This window comes from Bombus pyrosoma, linkage group LG11 (assembly GCF_014825855.1).
Source record: "Bombus pyrosoma isolate SC7728 linkage group LG11, ASM1482585v1, whole genome shotgun sequence".
In the NCBI taxonomy this organism is placed as follows: Eukaryota; Metazoa; Arthropoda; class Insecta; order Hymenoptera; family Apidae; genus Bombus; species Bombus pyrosoma.
This window is the reverse complement of record NC_057780.1, coordinates 5,114,390-5,130,206: the sequence shown is the minus strand read 5'-3', so window position 1 is coordinate 5,130,206 and position 15,817 is coordinate 5,114,390. Positions and strand designations below refer to the sequence as shown.

The 15,817-nt window shown below is 42.5% G+C and overlaps 1 protein-coding gene across 11 annotated transcripts in view; it reads right to left on the bottom strand.

Moving 5' to 3' along the window:
- The window catches only part of LOC122572905 (zinc finger homeobox protein 4-like), a 404,144-nt gene that overhangs the window by 8,502 nt on the left and 379,825 nt on the right, over positions 1–15,817 (bottom strand). The window lies entirely within an intron of this gene.

The following is a 15,817-nucleotide window of genomic DNA, read 5'->3' as shown; positions in this document are numbered from 1 at the left end:
ACGTAACTGGTGTCTGACTATCATTTTGCAATCTATTGTACCGAGATTCCTAACTACCGAAGCGGTTCTTCTTTCGAATGATTTCCAAACGCGGATAGGGTTATAATTGATTTGTGCCGACTTAGTTGTCATAATAACGTCAACGATGTAACCAGCAGAGAATTTATATGGAACCTGTTTTTGCTTCTACGAGACAGGTAAATTGGTAGTTATTAGCCTGGCCGCGGGGCGACGCGCATTGACGGGATAATTCCTGCGGCCGCCTCCAGAAAGGAGCTCAATGTCATTCCTTGCGCTCTACACCGGCTTGCCTAACCGTGGCATCGTCTATCCACGGATAATTTCAATTAGACGGCTATCGTCATTGTTTGATCCGAATCGAGCAACCAGCGTACCGTTTTTTACCGAAGGATCTTATTTTTAACGATGGATCATAGGCGAGGTAAGGCTTATGAGACAGATCACGAGCAATTTGCCTCCTAATTAACGAGATTCCATTACGCACGATGTCTTAGCAATTACACGTTAACAATTCGATGACGGTAGTCTTTTTCTTCGCTTGGGAAACTTATTTTCTTGCTTATTCTATTAATTTTTATACGTAATATCTCGCACAGCAGGGATATCTGAATCATTCTCCGATATTTTCTTCTTCTTAGACCTGAAATATCAAATATTTTTACTTATTCCTACGTTACTGTATCGCAAACTAATAGCGGCCCGTATCGTACGAGTCGTAGTTATTCCACATAAAATTCGAGATTGAATTACAAGCTCGGCTAATTCAAATAAAGCTATAGCCTGTAAGAATGCACGAACGCCTTCGTTGAACCAATTTTCAACGAAATATAGCGCGACACGGCAATGTATTTCAGACAAGATTCGATCGAGCGATCCCGGTGAGATGTTCGAACGATCCTCGAGCGATCTTGGAGCGATCTTGGATCTCGTGGTCGGTGAGGATGCGTTGTTGCACGTCGATTAGGCGGGTTGACAGGTTTACGCAGTGACGCGCATGGGTATATCGCGTATCGTGTATCGGACGAGGAGTCGTTACGAGGCAGGAAGTGTTAATGATACCCCTGCTCATTCGCTGGACGTTCGCCTGTAATTATCAGGCTTGGTGGGGCGCGAGCAAACCTGGACGAGAGAGCGGAATATCAGGCAGGATATCGTCTCTGTCTCTCTCGCTTTGGTCCGTCTGTTCCGCGTCAACGTGGAATTGATAGTTATTAGAGTCGAAGACCATACTTGCCGTGCCTCGAACATTCGCTTCTTTTAACCTGAAACTCTAATGAGAACCTCTGCCGATGCGAAGTGTGGATTTAGCCCTGTTTGGTTAACGCTTTCACCGTCTTCTTCTTCGTCTTCTTCTTCTTTTTCTTCTTCTTCTTATTCTCTTTCTTCAGCTTCGTTTTCTTGACCGTCGGTAATTCGCGGCCGCGTGGATTATGGTTCGCGTCGATCGCGAGGCCAAATAATCCGCGTTTTTATGTCCTTGAATGTCGAAGGGACCTTTCTTGGAAGGAGTCGCTTGTGTAGTAAAGACGAGAGAAATGTGTTACGGATAAATGGCGGGATTAGCGCAGCGACATTCACCGCGGTATAGTTCTGCGAGAGATGGCGTTGAGGAATTTTGCAAGAATCCGGAGAATTCGTCCATCGTCGAGGATGATCTATTTGCATTTGTTCGAACTCCTTCGTTTCTAAATTAGGCAACAGCCAGAATCATTCGGATATCGGTTGTCTGTTAGATTGCGGGCGAATTAGATACTTTAGAGAAACCAAAGGAATGGGATTAAGATAGAGATTTGCTTAGAAATAGAAAAGAAATTTACGCGTAATTTCCAAAGAACCGGAATTTAATCGCGAAACGAAGTAGCAGCCTGCGAGTATGTAATCGGTTGATCGTACGATGACCGGAACCGTCCAGATGTCGACGATCGTCCTCGACTCCGTGAATTAAGCGTAACAATTTCGTGGAACGCAAGCAGTCGCGCCTCCACCGGGGATTTCAATCTCGCGACGGCTAACGCGACTTAAAACGCTTCCTCTCGAAACGATCTTCGCCGAACCCATTTCCTCATCGATGATAACGCAAGCCGAACGACGTCCACGCGTTCATAATCCCTTTCAGAAGTAACTAATCTATTTACTTTATAAGTCAGACCTGCTGTTTGTTGCCTGTTTCCGTTCGAAGCGCTAAAGATCAAAGAAACATAAGAAACGCGCAGCAACACACGGCGACAGCAGTATACGCTTGTTGCTGACAACGAATATCGTTTTCAAATTCAACGCGAATATTCCACTAATTACGCGGACAAGATGTTTGTGCAAGTTGATATTCGTTTGGAAGACGCGCCAACCACAAGCTACGAGAAGTTCCTCGTGGTTATTTCATCGTCAAGTTTCCACTTTCTTCAGCGTGGACAAAACGCATGTACAAGTTGATATTTGCAACGTGCAATCAAGAACAAGCGACGAAAAGTTCTTGGCTGTTGCCCGAGTAAAGACGGAGCTGGAGAATATCGCGAGGTTGGCGAGATCTCTTTTGGCACCAAGGCCATTGGAGGACCCCGTTACAACCCCGAACGAGCTAATATAATAAGGAAGAGCGTCGAATGACGCGCAGTAGATCGCGCAGCTGTCCCGATCCGTGTGACACCCTTGAAACAATCGGCTCGACCGAGAGAACGGAGGGGTTATTACTCTTAATGAGCACTGGTTATTTCTTTGAGTGGCTGTGATTTGCCCTCTCCCTCTGCCCTCCCGCGATCCTCCTACTCGTCCACGCATGTGTACATACACGCGGCCGATCATCACGGTACGTGAATCGAACAAGAGAAACTCACGCGCGTGAAACACGTACGAGCCGACACACGCTCGGGTCCGGGCAACTTTTACACGCGCATCGCTCTCGCCTCGTCTCCTTAGAGGGCAGGAGAAGCTCATTTGCGTACGGATTGAGATAGTAGTGCTTCGGTACCACCTCGATGTGTGTTTTTGTTTAAATGTGTGACTACGTACGAGATTCTGATTGCCGGCCGCTCCCAGCTCCACAGCGGCTCTCAATCTTCCTTCGATATACGAGCCGTTCAGACGTCGCGCCGATCAACCTTGTAAATTAAAATTCATACGACGATGACGATTAGAAATATCATTTTTCGAAAGTTTCCCTCGAATTTACGATTACCGATGCTTTCTTCTTGTGACAAATGAAAATATGAGATTTCTCTTTTGAGATATTTGCTACCAATTGTATATCGTGTATATACACACCTAGGTAACGTGGGATTGATAACTTTATAAATAGCGGATTTGACCAATTCGGCTTCTGAGAGACTCTTGCGTTCGAGTAACCGATCGACTCCATTTTTTGTAAATTTCTGCCTGGATACCTGATCGGTATCCAATTTTCCACTAGGTTTGTTCGTTACAACAGATAGGATGTACGGTTATAAATTTCGAGATAATTTTCAAAACAATATTTCCGATATCGTCGCTTTTCTCTATTTATCAATTTATAGATCGATAAATGCTTCTGATGTGTTTTACTATAGGAAGCACCGATTCGTAGAACGAATTAAATTCCATTTCAGTTGCAAATTTTCAAGCAAATAATTATTCTAAATATAATAAAATCTGAAATCTGAATTTTTTTCACGTATCTTCCAGTAGTCGATCGATTCAATTTTTTAGCGGAGTTAGATAAGGATTCGTTGTCGGTTGAGGACCACTGGACCTAAGATAGCCGCGACACATGCTGGAAATTTGTTCGGCGGGAATTTACGAGCGAGTTTCCGTGTCAGACGCAATACCGTGGGTTCCGCTGGTAAGTAGGTATATGTCTGTATATCCTGACAGCTATAAAACCGCATTCGAAGGGCGTCGAACAGAATAATCGGGAATGTCGTTAGTTAGCGCCTCCAGGAATTTTAATGGATGTTCTGGAACAGCGTAACGACAACGCGCAAGTTTGTCAAATTGAAGCTGGTTTGCTAAGCCGCGCGTACTGCGTCCCATCCAGGACAGTCGAGCGATTCCTCTACCGATTTTAAATTGTATTTTACAATGCATTCCTCCACTGTGCTTAATTCCATTGCTTCGAAATTCTTTACAAGTCTCCGGTTATTACAACGAGAATTACAACAAAGAACTTTGCGACAAGGGACTATATTTCGTTCTTTTTCTTTGAAATTCTTCCTTAATTTTCTCGTTATTCTAATGAGTATTTTAACGACTGGAAGAGGAGGAATTCTCAATAGAGAAGATTAATTTTTCTCGCACCAAGATATTTACATTTGTAAATGTGACTAGTCTCAAAGGAAATGGAACTTCATTTAAATTCGTTCATTAAAACTATGCTAATTCGTCGTTTATCCTTTTACGGTTTATTTCATTTATATGTATGGAACACACCATCTGGTATATTTGAAGATATCTCTTTTACCTTTTTATATAGGTAATATCATGTTGTAATACAGAGCGTTAATAATTATTCATGCCAAGGAAATAAGGTACGAGACGTTGGTGTAACGCATTGATACGAATTTTGTAATATTTTCCTCGTGATACTAGCTTGCTCTGAATCTATTTTTACTTCACATCGAGTGTATTAATGATAATGAAGGAAAAAGAAGGGACACTGGTTATACGAATTTATATATAGTTAGCAGGGAGACGAGCAATTTTGTATCTATTTACGCTAATTGCTCGAGCATTTCTTGAAAAGAAAATTACGGCCTAACAGTCTGTCTTCCAATTACGACAGCGAATGAGGTAATTGCTGCTGCGGAACGTAGCAGCCTCGATATGCTTTCTTTCAATATTAACTCTCGATATGAGTTTACTTTTTTCCCTTCGCTTCCATTCGTGACATGTTCGTTTCGATAGCTACGAAGCGTTTGTGGATAATTGACGCAAAGAATTACTGTCAGGCCAGAAGTCTTCGACACTATAGAAACTCTAGCAAAACGAAAACACAAGCTCCTTCGTTGTCGTCGTTTATGTATTTCTACCTTAATTAATTTCTTCCACGATGCAATTCTCTTTCTTACGCTCGTCTATCTAAATCTTCTTTAGCAATTATCTTTGCGTTTCATTTTAAAGTTGAGATTCGATCGACCAACGTTTTTGGTATATCAAAGAACAACTTAATTTCTGTCTCCGTTAATCGAGAGACGATATTACCAGTCTCCTTAAATGCCGCGTTGATCTACTTTCCTCGCAACTCTCTATCGAAGCTCAATTACCAAAATTTTCTACAGAAATCGTGCTGCGATTTATCCAACGATAAATCGTAATTGATAATTTCAATTTCCACCATCTCCGAGTTTCTTCACCCTCGTTTTTTACGAATTACAAATCTCTTCTCCCAGCTGTCTAGCAAATCGAACTTCGTTTCGACTACATCCGATGCCAATATCGTAATTAACAAATTTAGTCCTCGACGTTCTGTCGAACGAAGAATTCGCTGGACGATCAGGATCGCCCAAAAGATCAGCGTGCCTGTCGTATCTCCATAGCCGAAGATTGACTCGACAATATCAGCGCACCGAACCAATACCATTTATACAATTGGTCGAAAGGAAGGTTCTCGTGTAAGGGCATTAATCTCGCGGCGATCCTGGGCGCAGTCGATCACCCGACCGATCCGACCATCTTTCAGCGCTCGGGAAGTCAATGCCACGGTTGGGGATCGATGCATTCGCGCGTTCATAAGCTTGCTACGCGAAGTATGCAACAACGGTGCATTCCACGTACGTCTACCAGCGTGTTCTCGCGCGGTGCGACCGTACACACCGACGTAGGAAAACACGTTGTGAACGTGGGCGTGCATTCCTTCCCTCGCATTATCTCCTCTTCGCCTCTCTTTATAACCTTCCTCGCTATCTCTCTCTTTCTCCTTCTCGGCCGATTCCCATTCGTGGTGTCTCCGTCCCTTTTTAATTCACCGTCCAACCGAAACAGAGAGGCACCTTTTCTTCCTCTTTTTATTCCACATCGAGGCCCGTTATCGTGGATACCACGGTTCAGAACGGCTGTTTCACACCTCCGCTCGCGCGAGAATTAGGAAATAAATTAGCGGCCGGGCTAATTTCGTTATCTCGGCCGACGCGAGACCCTCCCGCTTGAGACGTCAAGGGACCGATGTCCCGAGCCTTCGAACCGCTGCTCGGACATGGGTGAAACCGTGTCCCGAACACCAGGATCAATGGCTCTCTCCATGATGTTGTCCGTCCCGTTTCTTCCAAAGAGTATATCTCTGCCGGATCGGCGAACGGGTCTTCGTTAGAAGACGCTTCGGTTCCGATTGAGATGGTGCCCGATGGGACCACGGTGTTTTATATAGAAAAAGTTGTCGCGCCTCGTACCAACCATGGAATCTGTGTGCTTTCGTTCTCGAATCCGAAGGCTGTGGCTCTTTACGAAGTTGTTCGCAGGGAAGACGCGGTTCAACGTATGGATGGAAGAGCAAATTGTATTTTGCTCCGTGCAAGTGTTTCTTGCTTGATTTTTTTGTCGATCGTTGGTATCGGAGATCCTTCATCGAACGTATTGTTGTAGCTTTGTCAAATATTATCGCGTGATAAATGTTCGTATTACGAAATACGTTACGAAATTTTCGTATCAGTCCACGATGTCAAGCTAATCGATAGAATGTCGGTTTATCCATATACGAGTTTTTGTACTCGAATGACAACAACTCTCGTTTGACAACAACAAACAGAAGGGCTTTCCGCGTTACAAAAGGCTCTTTGAATCAAAATATATACGGGGCGAGTGATTATAAAATTTGTTGTTTGCAGTTGTACAACGCAGCTTCTCAAATTTATCGAAATGGTTATCCGACGATTAACTCGTATATTTCTCCAACTTGGTTTAACATTCGAGTAACTCGCCCGTGCCCTATAAAGTTCCCGCTATTTGCAATTCAACTTCAACTTTGTGCTCGTAAAAGATAAAACACTGCAAGCTCGTATTCGAAACTTCCATTTATTATTCTACAATATCAACGACCGATAAGGTCTCGTTAAATGCAATTAAATGCAATCTCCGGAGCGTGTATCGCGATATCCGTGGAATCCAATAAAATTTACAGCAGCCCGTCTAATTGTACGCGTTAACAGAGTTTTACGAAAAGTCGAATAATTAAATGACCAAAAGCAGCTCCCATCCAGCTATACGTGCAAGTGTACGAGGTTGGCTGTGTACGAAATAAACGGTGGAATAGTTATTTATAACGGTGAATGGGCGACATTCATATTCGAGGGACCAAATTTGGGTTGGACCATCGGAGAGTCACCTGCCCACCCATTTGACGTTCGATACAGGCCAGGAGGTTTCGTCGTAGGGGCACTCTGCGCCTCCCTTTGGAAATGTTGGATGTCGAGGATCACGAGGAAGTCGTAATTTCTACGGGAACGAGGCAGCCGAGTGAATTGACGACGGCTTATCTCCCTGCACGGTCACAAAATCGTTTCGTACGCGTATCGGACAAGATAACGGCGGTGGCGTATCGATAAATTCTGCTAATTAATTATTGACGTGTCTCGGAGCTATTTTTGCGTTCGCCGCGCGCACGTGAACCTACGGGACCGCATCCTTTTCGCTTCTCTGCTTTTATCCTTCGTTCGCCGTCTCCGTTCCTTGCGAACGTCCTTCGATCGTTTTCGTCGCTCCATGGTGGCCCAGCAAAATTATTTGTACCACCGTATTAATCGTGAAATCGATTCTTTATTTTTTCTCTCTTCCTTCGTTCATTTCGAGGTGGCCGTTTTCGTAACGAGATCGATAAATATCGCTCGATAGCCGGCCGATTCGAATTTCCTTTTATTTCCATCGTCTCTTTGTGGCGGATCGTACGGTTGCCTTGTGTCCGCTATGTCTCGTTACTTTGCTTTCTTTGTTCGTGAGATATTTCCAGTTGTTTAGTTTTTTATGAAATTAGAGTAGGTATATTAGCGTAGGTCTAACCAGATACTATGGATGAAGAGAGAAAGTTGAAGAAGCGCGATCTTTTTCAAACTTTGGTAACGATCGTTGCTTGTAAGTGAAAACATATAACGTAAGGTGTAATTTCGTAGAAACTTCGCGCCGAGGCGATGTTTTGCGTAAAACGAGGCAAAAAGGTAGCTGAAAGATTTGAAAGTAATACAAGGCGTCCGAAAAATATACGATTACGAACACGCATAACGTATTTAGTTTTATGCAAGAAATGATGATTTTTTGAAAACGTCGGGAGGAAGAAAATTGAATCTCGGACATGACACGCATATCGAGGAAACGTCGCGAACGATCTTATTGGGCAGGTGTTTTTTTTCGACACCTGTGTACGAACGTCAAACTCGGTGGAAAAGGTGAGATCAAGCAAATGCTCTTTACGAGCAGCGAAAGAAACTCAAGCGTCCATTTGTTAAATGTTTTACGTGACACGATATTAATTCTTCGTATCGATGACTCGACGCTTTATCGCTGAATTACGGCTCGTTGAATAGGACCGTTATAAAAAACTGCCGGCAAAAGTACACGCTTATTCGTCGTGAAACTCGAGGATATCAACGCCAAGCACCTGTACACTTGTGTCACTCGTTATCCATCTTTTTGGTTAACTGCTGATCGATATCTGCTGAATTCTTTGGTGACCGGGTGATTTACAGATCGGGTCCCGATGACGATGGCGATGATCCAAACACACGGACGAAACGAATTGTGTTTCGATATAATCGTACGTTTTCAATCGCTCGTATTACTTTACAAATATCTGGCTCGTATCTAGTAACACCCCGCGTAAGATTTGAAGAGCACAGAGGGAAACATCGTGTCTTTTATTGGGAGGCAACTTTTGAATTACTCGAGATGTATTTGCGATCAATCCCGTCTAAACAAAACTGTCTTTCTGTTAGATCATCGAATTAAACACACAGTTCCTCCCATTTGAATAATGAAACAATACAGTAGCATCCGTTGGATGCTTGATATTTTCAAAACTTTATAAATTCAACGGCTGCTTTTAAAAGCGTCGTAGTAATTTTAAGTCTAGAAGCTTGTTCCTTCTTCCATTCGTACGTCATGTTAAAATCCTCCCTTTTATCTAACAATTACCACAGAAAGATACGAAATGGAAACAACAAAGCGCGATTTATCACGTTGTTTCGGTGCACGATCTTTGTTGGAAAACGTCAGCGAGACGCGCTAAAGGACTCGCCAAGGTCTTGCTAAAAGGCCAAAAGACAGCCTACGATTTCGCTTCACGCTATCCACCGCTTAGGTTTCTCAAAGTTCTGGACGCGCGAGGATCGTGAGCGCGATCCACCGAAAGCCGGTGGCCGCTAGTATGTATTGAGTCTGCAAAACGGGAGGACGCGGCAGAAGCCAGGAGGTGGAGTTCCCTGTCAGGTACCTGATTCCCCGTGCTGTGACGAAGAGGCAGAGGAGAGGTCTTCGACCGGTAGCCTAAGTCGAGAAGCAGTCCCTAAAGAGGCACCAGGGTCATTAGCGAACGGAACATTTATCCTTGTCCCTCGTTTCTTCTCTTTCTCTTCTCTCCTGGTCGGTTGTTCGCACTTGATTCGCCGTCGGTATCAACGGGTGCCAGGCAGGAAGACCCGTATTATCGAGTCAATTGTCTCTCTCACCCTCCTCCCCCGGCCAGTTCAGCTGACTATAAAATCATTATCACCCGTCCACCACCACCGAGGCATCGTCACCAACCACCAACCTTTTTCTCCCCCCCCCCCGTTTGCTGCCTTCCCCTCGCCGCTCCTCCGGCCACTTCTCGTTCGACGTTGAACGCTCGATTATCCCATTAATACCGACGAGTCCGTGCATCCATCCGTCCCGTCGGATCTTTAATTATTTAAATGCAGAGCAACGCTGCGGATCCGACGTGAAGGGTACGCGCGGACCCGCCAAAGTCAGGGGCGGACCACGGCTCCAGCCTTCGACTCGTTAAAGTTTATGCCCACCTTGCGTCGCCTTTGCAATTTTGTCTTTGCAGTTTTCTTTTTAGAAGATTGACAGGTATATATCGTAGCGTTACGAGAATCGACGAGTCGAAACGAGTAAACGACGTAGACAGTGACGGAGTTGGAGATTCGTAACAACCAGAGCAAAGGTATTATATCTTTTAGGTAAGCTTTTCTTAGTTTATTCTTGACGCTGGTTTATTCCTCGGAGGCGAATGGAGATTCAAGTTTGCCATAATTATTTTTTCGTCTCCTCGTCTGCGGTATGTCCGAAGATCGTAATTGCGTCAGTGTCGATCGGACAGAGAGAAAGTTTCTCGAAAAAATTCCGTAATATCCCTTAAATTCTCTTTTACAGTATACACTTTCTTCGGGTTACTTTAAGATCTTTGCTTTAACTATAAGAAACGACCAATTAGTAATTTCTCATAGAAATTTTATAAACTGCTAGCGGTCATTTTCTTGCTTTCTTCCTTCTGCATTTATGACGCGTTTCTTCGTACATTTCCATTTTGGTTTCTTTGGTTCGAGTCGCGCATCTTGGTCGTCCTCGTGAAAGGCGAAGAGTAGAATGCAAAGTAAGTTCGTTAAACGATCCGGCCCTGTTAGTGAGATTGGTCCCGTTGGGAATGGTGGTTGTGACGTGGTCGTAAATGGGTTTAGATCAACAATGTATCCGGTAACAATCCAATATTTGTCTCAACGAGTAGGTACGCGCATATAGGCCAGCCTGACCCTGACACGATGGCAAGCAATACCCCTTCGAAGATTTGCCTTAATGATTCTTAACTGGTCGACACGCGAATCACAGGGTTCTCACAGCACCCCAGCTCAAGAAACAACGACGTTCGAGATTGAAACCTCTTGATCAACCCGTACGTAAACTCTCTTTCACAGATTAATTCTGAAAAGCTTGACTTTTGATCTGCTAACCGGCTCGTTTCTTAAACGCAAACGTTTCGTGCGCTTAAAAATCGATATATCGTAATACGGACAAGTTAAGAGACTTATTAATTCGCGTGTTCCGGAAAACGTGGCAATAAAAGATCTTTCGAGAGCGACGTATCGACGTAACTTATTTCAACGAATCGTTGAATTAACGTAATATCGGAAAATCATGGGACACTGTAACGATGTAATGCCAAGAAAATATTTCAAATACATATAGAATATTTCGAATAAATTACGATGTTACGAATATCGGCCGATCGAACCACGAATTAACTTCTTCTCTTCGGTCAACTTGGATTAATCATTGTATAATCGCGAAAAGTAATCGAGAACGTTGTATCGTGTCGTTTCGTAATATTCAACGTAGGTATAAGGGCAGATTTATTAGCGAGCGTAGCAGGTAACGAAATAAACGGGATTAACTAATACATGGTACGACGATCATGACGCGCGTTGCCATAACCATAACGGGTATAAGACCGCAGCCGATTGCAGGTATCATTAAGCGACGACTTAATGAGCGAGGCGTGCCGGACGTGGGAAGTCGCCTATCGTACTGTAATTATCGTGCTGTAATAGCGATCGAAAATAGGAGTGGACTCCCTCACGTGATCACGATGATGGTCATGCTTCGCCACTTTGCGGCGACCGGGATTGTTTTGTGCAATTGTGTCGATTGTTCGTGCCGATTGTAACGTGGGAATACCGAGAGGAATTTTCCTGCTCTTTATAATTTCGTCCGCCAAACTATTCGATATTTTAAACCAAACAACGACCGACCTTCGGTACTCTTTAATTCCGGACATATGTATATAAGACCGTTTCGATCGTCATTCGTATATTATGATAAATATAAGAACGCAGTAATTTTCATCGTAACAGCCACACGAGTGGTAATATAAAGAAGTAATTGTCTGACGAGACTATAGAAATGATTTAACCTTATGATTTAACCAAACTGTATTCGTATGCTTCCACGTGCACGTTCATCCCGGAGGTTTCCATTTTGATTCACTTGCCGTTGACGTTTCACGTTCATCGCGTCTATCCTCTTTCGTTGTAAGGATCGATATATTACGGCATAGTAACGCAAGAGATGCAAGAAAGTCGAGAGAGTCGAAGAAATTCGTTTTTCTTCTACGAACCGAGACTATCGAAAAATAAGCGAAGAAATTAATTGCAAGCGGTGCAAGGCTTGAGTCTATATAAACTCCAGCCTATCCTTCTCTATCTGCTAAGACGCTATTATCCGAATTTCTTCGAATAAATCCCCAATAATATTGCCAAAGACAGAGTGATCGTAATTTCGATAAGAAACGTCACGAGACTATACTAAAAAGAAAAAGAAAAAAATATCAGAGCGATTAAAAGGAAACACGATAAGGGGACAGCCTTCGACATCCAGCTTACCATTCCATTTTGTTGTTTCTTTGGGAAGAGACGCCACGTCGGCGGATTAGGTCTCGTTAGGATATCGCGGAGTCGTTAAAAATAATTGTCAGCCGGATAATTAAGGGGTGGAAGGTAGAGCCCGTTCGTGAAGGGAAAGAAGAAATCATTTCCATCGTCTGTTTCTTAGACGTAACCCTCTGCAACCTCTTATATTTGTCTTCCTCGTTTCCTTTTCCCTTCTGTTCTTTTTTTCCCCATTCTTATTCCCGACGTACGTAACGTCGTCTCCTCGTCAATCTGCTTACGTTCCTCCTCGAAACAGCTCTTTATCCGCGGCTCGTATTTTGTTAGCACATCGTTAGGAAGCCCAGAAGGGGGTGCGCGATTCCTAACCATCGGAGGGTGGAACGTGGATCCTCGACTGACGGTCATGCGCGGCTTGTTACGCAGATCAGACACGCTCGGAATCCAACTTTCCTCCCTTTTTCCCAACCCCTTTTCGGTTTGGTACAAGTCTCCGCTTATTTATATTCCTCGTTGAACGGTCTACGCTCGAACAGTCTCTGGACATCGAATTACATCCACCTACAGCAATTTCACGTTTTTAAGTATCATATATAGATTCGTTTGCGTCAGCCGAGATTGGACGTCTTAAAATTCAATTTAGAACTTTGTACGGAATAATTTTAAACCTCTCGTATATTACGAGACAACATCGATCTTCGATATAACAACGAAGCAACGAGAGCCTAGGAAGAAAAAATGCTTTCCGTTGTAACCATAAATCTACAGTAATCGTATCGTAAGCGTAATATCCTAAATATCTATGAATCTATAGTAAGGTTATTTGAGCTAATTAGAGATGGTTATTATACGTATAAAAATTAATAAATTAAACAAAACAATTCGCAGAAATAGAACAATATGTACGCGCTATTAAACTACGATGATTATGTACGAGACGAATGTTAACATTAGCGTCGAGCAAACTTTTTTCTCCTTTTAATTAGTTAAGCTTACGTGTATCCTCTTATAGAAAACTATGATAATCGAGACGTTAATGTACCTGATAGATCTCGCTATTCGTCGCGCCATAATATCGTAAACGAGGTGAACAATCCGATTTCAAAGGTAGATCGTTTGCTAGTTGTTCACAATCAAATTTGGAGAATTACAAGGTGAATTCATTAGCCCGACACAAATCAGCCTATCTTATCTTATTGAAAGTTTCGAGCAGCGATATTTCTTTGGGCTGTAAACCTTACAAGAGCGTCCACGTAACGAACTAATGGGAACGTGGTCGAACGACCTTGCTCGTTCGTACGCTGCTTCCTTTACTTCTTACTTGTTTAATCGTTTTATAATGAAATTAGTGGACCAGACGAGAAATTACAGGGGTGATTTATGTAAAGGGATTTCGTAGTTAATCGAATAGAGCTGTCTGGGCTCGCTTCTTGCGAACTCGTTCGACTCTTGGGTATTTTCATGCGAATTGATTTACTCGGTTTTATCGGTTTTGTCGGTAAACCGTTTATTCGTCGAGATTTTGTTTATCTCAGTGTGTAGGCTTTGCCGAGAGTGTGATTCCGCGGTATTTTTATTTGGCGAATGCATAAAAGGAAAGAAGTTGGAAAATTTCAGACGCTCAATGATTTTTTTGGTTTCGAGTTTTGTGTCTTTATCGCAACATTTATTTTTTGCAACCCTATTTATATTCGTACGTGCATTTTTAAGGATTCGATTTTATGCTTTTATTTTTGGAATGAAGAGAGAAGAGAGAAAGGAACCTGCGAGACAGAATATCGAATGATTTTCGTGCGCGTTACAGGAATTGAATTCGTCGATTCGTAATAGTCGAAAGATTTTCCACGATTTGCTGTTTTAATTTTGCGTTTCAAGAGTTTGTAATACTTAAAAGTTCATGCGTGCCGCTATAAGACAATAAGAAAAATAAAGCCGAGTTAGAGAAAGTTGTTGGAAACTCTTATTTCACGTTCATTCCACTTTCTGCCAATCTCGTATTAATTTAGTATCTGATTCTCGTATAATTCATCTGATAAATTCGAGTGCCTGTGTCTCAACATGTAATCGTTAACTGTCCCGCATATGCGCCAATTAATGATCGTAAACAATTTTAATTAAACTTTCGTGAGATGTAATGCGCTTACTGGCTATCATTTTTTACAATTTTTATATATAGGTTTTACCGATAAAGAAAAAGAGAGAGTACAAATTACGTTCCATCGTCCGTGGATAATTACTGGACTTAAATGTTCAGAATATTTCATAACTCACGGATAATACGTGTATTACAACCGTGTAGCAAAATTTTTTCAGAAGTTTCCCCTAAATTCAGAACGTAGAGTAATTTTGCAGTTATTGCGGAGAGACAAGTACGATGATTAAATCGTTCTGATTACTATAATCGTAACTTAAAATACATAATTGTGATCGTAGAGCGGATTTGCATGAATACGAGCGAGCTGACATGAGAATTGATCAAAGTACGAGCAGTTCGTCCTAATTTAATTTAGCTCTGCAGCCAAACGATTGATGACGTAAGTTAGAATTTTGTCCAACATATACGTACGTAGTTCGACTTAAAAAATGTCGATGATCTTGGAAAATGGAGAAAATTATTTCGAGACAAAGGGAAAGAATAGTAAGTCGTTGCAATGTTCTCAAAGCAACTAATTCTATTCTCGCGTAATCTTCCTTTTTTTCTTTTTATCGAAATAACGGAGATATTAACGAATGCGATACAAAGAAAATATGATTAAATACACTGAATAATAATGAAGCAAATAAATAGATATTCAGGTGTAATATCGAAGGAGTTCGATAATTTCAAATTAGAAAATATATTTCACTAGAAATCGAAAGAAGCAGAAAATACACAGGGTGTTTCTCAGTGGTGGAAACGCCAAGTTCGCGAGGGATGCGAGTGTCGGGGTTTGCGTCGTAAATATTAATGCGACCGCGCCGGGGTAAAGAAAAATATTTGAATAATAATTATAGAGGCACCCTCGTTCCCTGTTATACCGGGTATAATAAAAAGCTTTGGAGGAAGAAAGCGTGCGCGAAGACGGGGTCGCGACGAGAATTTCCTAATTAGGAGGATTCGACTCTGGCTGCCGCAAACAATGGTCCGGCAAACGCCCAGAGAAACACTCGAAGCAGAGATTTTAATATCGAAACCTCCGTTTATTTATCACCCCCTTGTTATCCTCGCGAAAGGAAAACGAAGCGTATTTCTTCAAAAGAGAAAGAAGGATGAGCCAAACAGGAAACGGGAACTTCTTCCGAGCTGAAGAAGCTGAAGAATTCCGAGCCCAACTTTCTTCGGTTTCGTAATTTACGGTTCGAACGAAGGGATAAGGAAACAATCCCCAATTAACGATTATCCCAGGTATCCCCTCTTCGCGTTGGCCGGTTTATCATCCACGAGATTAACGAGATGCGTTTTAATTTATGCGCCAATAAGGAAGTCTTTGGTGAAACTTGTT